The following is a 5,617-nucleotide window of genomic DNA, read 5'->3' as shown; positions in this document are numbered from 1 at the left end:
CGCTACCGGTGACGCCCGAAACATTTCCGGTGTCCAAAACCATCCATCCTATATATCAATCTTTACATCCGGACCATTCCAGAGCTCCTCGTGACGTCCGGGATCTCATCCGGGACTCCGAACAACTTTCGGTAACCTCGGATAACATTTCCCTATAACCCTAGCGTCATCGAACCTTAAGTGTGTAGACCCTATGGGTTCGGGAAGCATGCAGACATGACCGAGACGCTCTCCGGCCAATAACCATCAGCGGGATCTAGATACCCATGCTGGCTCCCACATGTTCCATGATGATCTCATCGGATGAACCACGATGTCAAGGATTCAATCAATCCCGTATACAATTCCCTTTGTCTGTCGATATAGAACTTGCCCGAGATTCGATCGTCGGTATACCTATACCTTGTTCAATCTCTTTACCGGTAAGTCTCTTTACTCATTCTATAGCACGTCATCGTGTGACTAACTCCTTAGTCACATTGACCTCATGATGATGTTCTACCAAGTGGGCCCAGAGATACCTCTACGTCACATGGAGTGACAAATCCTGATCTCGATTCGTACCAACCCAACACACACTTTCAGAGGTACCCGTAGTGCACCTTTATAGTCACCCAGTTACATTGTGACGTTTGATACACCCAAAGCACTGCTGCGGTATCCGGGAGTTGCACAATCTCACGGTCGAAGGAAAATACACTTGACATTAGAAAAGCTTTAGCATACGAACAATATGATCTAGTGCTATGCTTAGGATTGGGTCTTGTCCATCACATCATTCTCCCAATGATGTGATCCCGTTATCAATGACATCTAATGTCCATGATCAGGAAACCACGATCATCTATTGATCAACGAGCTAGACAACTAGAGGCTTGCTAGGGACACATTGTGATCTATTTACTCACACATGTATTACTGTTTCCTGTTAATACAATTATAGCATGAACAATAGACGATTATCATGAACAAGGAAATATGATAATAACCATTTTATTATTGCCTCTAGGGCATATTTCCAACAGTCTCCCACTTGCACTAGAGTCAATAATCTAGTTACATTGTGATGTATCGAACACCCATAGCATTATGGTGTTGATTATGTTTTGCTCGAGGAAGAGATTTAGTCAACGGGTCTGCAATATTCAGATTCGTGTGTACTTTACAAATATCTATCACTCCACTCTGGACATGGTCCTGGATGGAGTTGTAGCGGCGTTTGATGTGCTTCGTCTTCCGGTGAAAACCTGGGCTCCTTGGCTATGGCAATGGCCCCAGTGTTATCACAGAAGAGTGTCATTGGACCCGACGCGCTTGGAACCACTCCAAGGTCGGTGATGAGCTCCTTCATCCAAATTCCTTCATGAGCCGCTTCTGAAGCAGCTATGTACTCTGCTTCACATGTAGATGCTGCCATGACTTCTTGCTTGCTGCTGCACCAGCTCACTACCCCACCATTCAAAACATACACATATCCGGTCTGTGACTTAGAGTCATCCGGATCTGTGTCGAAGCTAGCATCAACGTAACCCTTTACGACGAGCTCTTCGTCACGTCCATAAATGAGAAACATCTCCTTAGTCCTCTTCAGGTACTTAAGGATATTCTTGACCGCTGTCTAGTGTTCCATACCGGGATCACTTTGGTACCTCCCCACCAAACTTATGGCAAGGTTTATATCAGGTCTGGTACACAGCATGGCATACATTAGAGAGCCTACGGCTGAAGCGTAGGGGACAGTACTCATCTTCTCTCTATCTGCTGTCGTGGTCGGTGACTGAGTCTTACTCAATCTTACACCTTGCAAAAATGGCAAGAACCACTTCTTTGAGTTTTCCATATAGAACTTCTTCAATATCTTGTCAAGGTATGTACTTTGCGAAAGACCTATGAGGCGTCTTGATCTATCTCTATAGATCTTGATATCTAATATGTATGCAGCTTCTCCAAGGTCCTTCATTGAAAAACTCTTGTTCAAATAGGCCTTTATGCTCTCCAACATCTCTATATTATTCCCCATCAATAATATGTCATCCACATACAGTACGAGGAAAGCTACAGAGCTCCCACTCACTTTCTTGTACAGACAGGCTTCTTCGTAAACCTGTATGAGCCCAAACGCTTTAATCACCTCATTGAAGCAAATGTTCCAACTCTGAGATGCTTGCACCAGCCCATAGATGGAGCGCTGGAGCTTGCACACTTAGGGTCGATAAAACGTTCTGGTTGCATCATATACAACTCTTCCTTAAGATTCCCGTTAAGGAACGCTATTTTGACGTCCATTTGCCAAATCTCATAATCATAAAAGGCGGCAATTGCTAACATGATTCGGACTGATTTCAGCTTCGCTACGGGAGAGAAAGTCTCTTCATAGTCAACTCCTTGAATTTGTCGAAAACCCTTTGCGACAAGTCGAGCTTTATAAACGGTCACATTACCGTTTGCATCAGTCTTCTTCTTGAAGATCCATTTATTTTCTATGGCTCGCCGATCATCGGGCAAGTCCACCAAAGTCCATACTTTGTTCTCATACATGGATCCTATCTCGGATTTCATAGCCTCAAGCCATTTGTTGGAATCCGGGCCCGCCATTGCTTCTTCATAGTTCAAAGGTTCACCGTTGTCTAACAACATGATTTCCATCATAGGGTTGCCGTACCACTCTGGTGCGGAGCGTGCCCTTATGGACCTTCGCGGTTCAGTAGTAACTTGATCCGAAGCTTCATGATCATTATCATTAACTTCCTCTTCAGTTGGTGTAGGCGCCACACGAACAATTTCCCGCGCTGCGCTACTTTCCTGTTCGAGAGGGGGTGTAATTACCTCATCAAGTTCTACTTTCCTCCCACTTACTTCTTTCGAGAGAAACTCTTTCTCTATAAAGGATCCGTTCTTGGCAACAAAGGTTTTACCTTCGGATCTAAGATAGAAGGTATACCCAATAGTTTCCTTAGGGTATCCTATGAATACGCATTTCTCCGCTTCGGGTTCGAGCTTCTCTGGTTGAAGTTTCTTCACATAAGCATCGCAGCCCCAAACTTTAAGAAACGACAACTTAGGTTTCTAGCCAAACCATAGTTCATACGGTGTCGTCTCAACGGATTTAGACGGTGCCCTATTTAATGTGAATGCTGCAGTTTCTAATGCGTATCCCCAAAATGATAGCGGTAAGTCGGTAAGAGACATCATAGATCGTACCATATCTAATAAAGTGCGATTACGATGTTCAGACACTCCGTTGCGTTGTGGTGTGCCAGGCGGCGTCAGTTGTGAAACGATTCCACACTTCCTTAGGTGTGTACCAAACTCGTGACTCAAATATTCTCCTCCACGATCAAATCGTAGATACTTAATTTTTCTGTCACGTTGATTCTCAACCTTACTCTAAAATTCCTTGAACTTTTCAAACGTCCCAGATTTGTGCTTCATCAAGTAGATATACCCATACCTACTCAAATCATCGGTGAGAGTGAGAACATAACGGTAGCCACCGCGAGCTTCAACGTTCATTGGACCACACATGCCAGTATGTATTATTTCCAATAAGTCGGTCGCTCTCTCCATTATTCCTGAGAATGGAGTCTTAGTCATCTTGCCCATGAGGCACGGTTCGCATGTGTCAAATGATTCAAAGTCAAGAGACTCTAATAGTCCATCAGTATGGCTCATGTGCTTAACACCGATATGACCAAGGCGCCAGTGCCACAAGTATGTGGGACTATCATTATCAACTTTACATCTTTTGGTACTAACACTATGAATATGTGTAACATCACGATCGAGATTCATCAAGAATAAACCATTCACCACCGGAGCATGACCATAAAACATATCACTCGTATAAATAGAACAACCATTATTCTCTGACTTAAATGAGTAGCTGTTTCGCATTAAGCAAGACCCTGATACAATATTCATGCTCAAAGCTGGTACTAAATAACAATTATTAAGGTTTAAAACTAATCCCGACGGTAGATGTAGAGGTAGCATGCCGACGGCAATCACATCGACCTTGGAGCCATTCCCGACGCGCATCGTCACCTCGTCCTTGGCCAGTCTCCGCTTATTCCGCAGTTCCTGCTTTGAGTTGCAAATGTGAGCAACGCCACCAGTATCAAATACCCAGGAGCTACTACGAGCGCTGGTAAGGTACACATCAATAACATGTATATCACATATACCTTTAATGTTGCCGGCCTCCGCTAAGTACTTGGGGCAGTTCTGCTTCCAGTGACCTTTTCCCTTGCAATAGAAGCACTCAGTCTCAGGCTTGGGTCCATTCTTTTTCTTCTTCCCGGTATCTGGCTTACTGGGCGCGGCAACGGCTTTGCCGTCTTTCTTGAAGTTCTTCTTACCCTTGCCTTCTTGAAACTGGTGGTCTTGTTGACCATCAACACTTGATGCTCTTTCTTGATTTCTACTTCTGCAGACTTGAGCATCGAGTACAACTCGGAAATGGTCTTCTCCATCCCTTGCATGTTGTAGTTCAGCACAAAACCTTTGTAGCTTGGTGGGAGAGACTGGAGGATTCAGTCAATTATAGCATCATCCGGAAGTTCGACTCCAAGTGAAGTCACACGACCGTGTAACCCAGACATTTTGAGTATGTGCTCACTGACAGAACTGTTCTCCTCCATCTTACAGCTAAAGAACTTATCGGAGACTTCATATCTCTCGACACGGGCATGAGCTTGAAAAACCAGTTTTAGCTCTTGGAACATCTCATATGCACCGTGTTGCTCAAAACGCCTTTGGAGCCCCGTTTCCAAACTGTACAACATGCCACACCTAACCAGAGAATAGTAATCACTCTGTGTTTGCCAGACGTTCAGAATGTCCTAGGATGCTGCGGGTGCGGTAGGGTAACCTAGCAGCGCATCAAGTACATAAGCCTTTTTAGCTGCTTCAAGGATGAGCTTCAAGTTGCGAACGCAGTCCGCATAGTTGCTACCATCATCTTTCAGCTTGTTAGTCTCTAGGAATGCGTTGAAATTGAGGTTGACGTTGGCCATATACAATATTTATAAAGACAACTTTTAGACTAAGTTCATGACAATTAAGTTCATTTAATCAAATTAAGTATGAACTCCCACTTAAATCGACATCCCTCCAGTCATCTAAGTGATACATGATCCATGTTGACTAACCCGTGTCCGATCATCACGTGAGACAGACTAGTCATCATGGTGAGCAAGTTCATGCTAATCGTATTCAACCATATGACTCATGTTCGACCTTTCGGTCTCTTGCATTCGAGGTCATGTATGTACATGCTAAGCTCGTCGAGTCAACCTAGGTGTTTCGTGTGTGTAAATATGGCTTACACCCGTTGTATGCGAACGTTAGAATCTATCACACCCGATCATCACGTGGTGCTTCGACACAACGATCCTTCGCAACGGTGCACACTTAGGGGAATACGTTCTCAAAATTTTAAGAGGGGTCATCTTATTATGCTACCGTCGTTCTAAGCAATAAGATGAAAAACATGATAAACATCACAATGCAATCATATAGTGACATGATATGGCCATTATCATCTTTGCTCTTTCGATCTCCATCTTCAGGCATCGCATGATCATCATTGTCACCGGCGTGACACCATGATCTCCAT

This window comes from Hordeum vulgare, chromosome 3H (assembly GCF_904849725.1).
Source record: "Hordeum vulgare subsp. vulgare chromosome 3H, MorexV3_pseudomolecules_assembly, whole genome shotgun sequence".
Lineage (NCBI taxonomy): Eukaryota > Viridiplantae > Streptophyta > Magnoliopsida > Poales > Poaceae > Hordeum > Hordeum vulgare.
The sequence above is the reverse complement of the archived record's forward strand: the minus strand, read 5'-3'. Positions refer to the sequence as shown.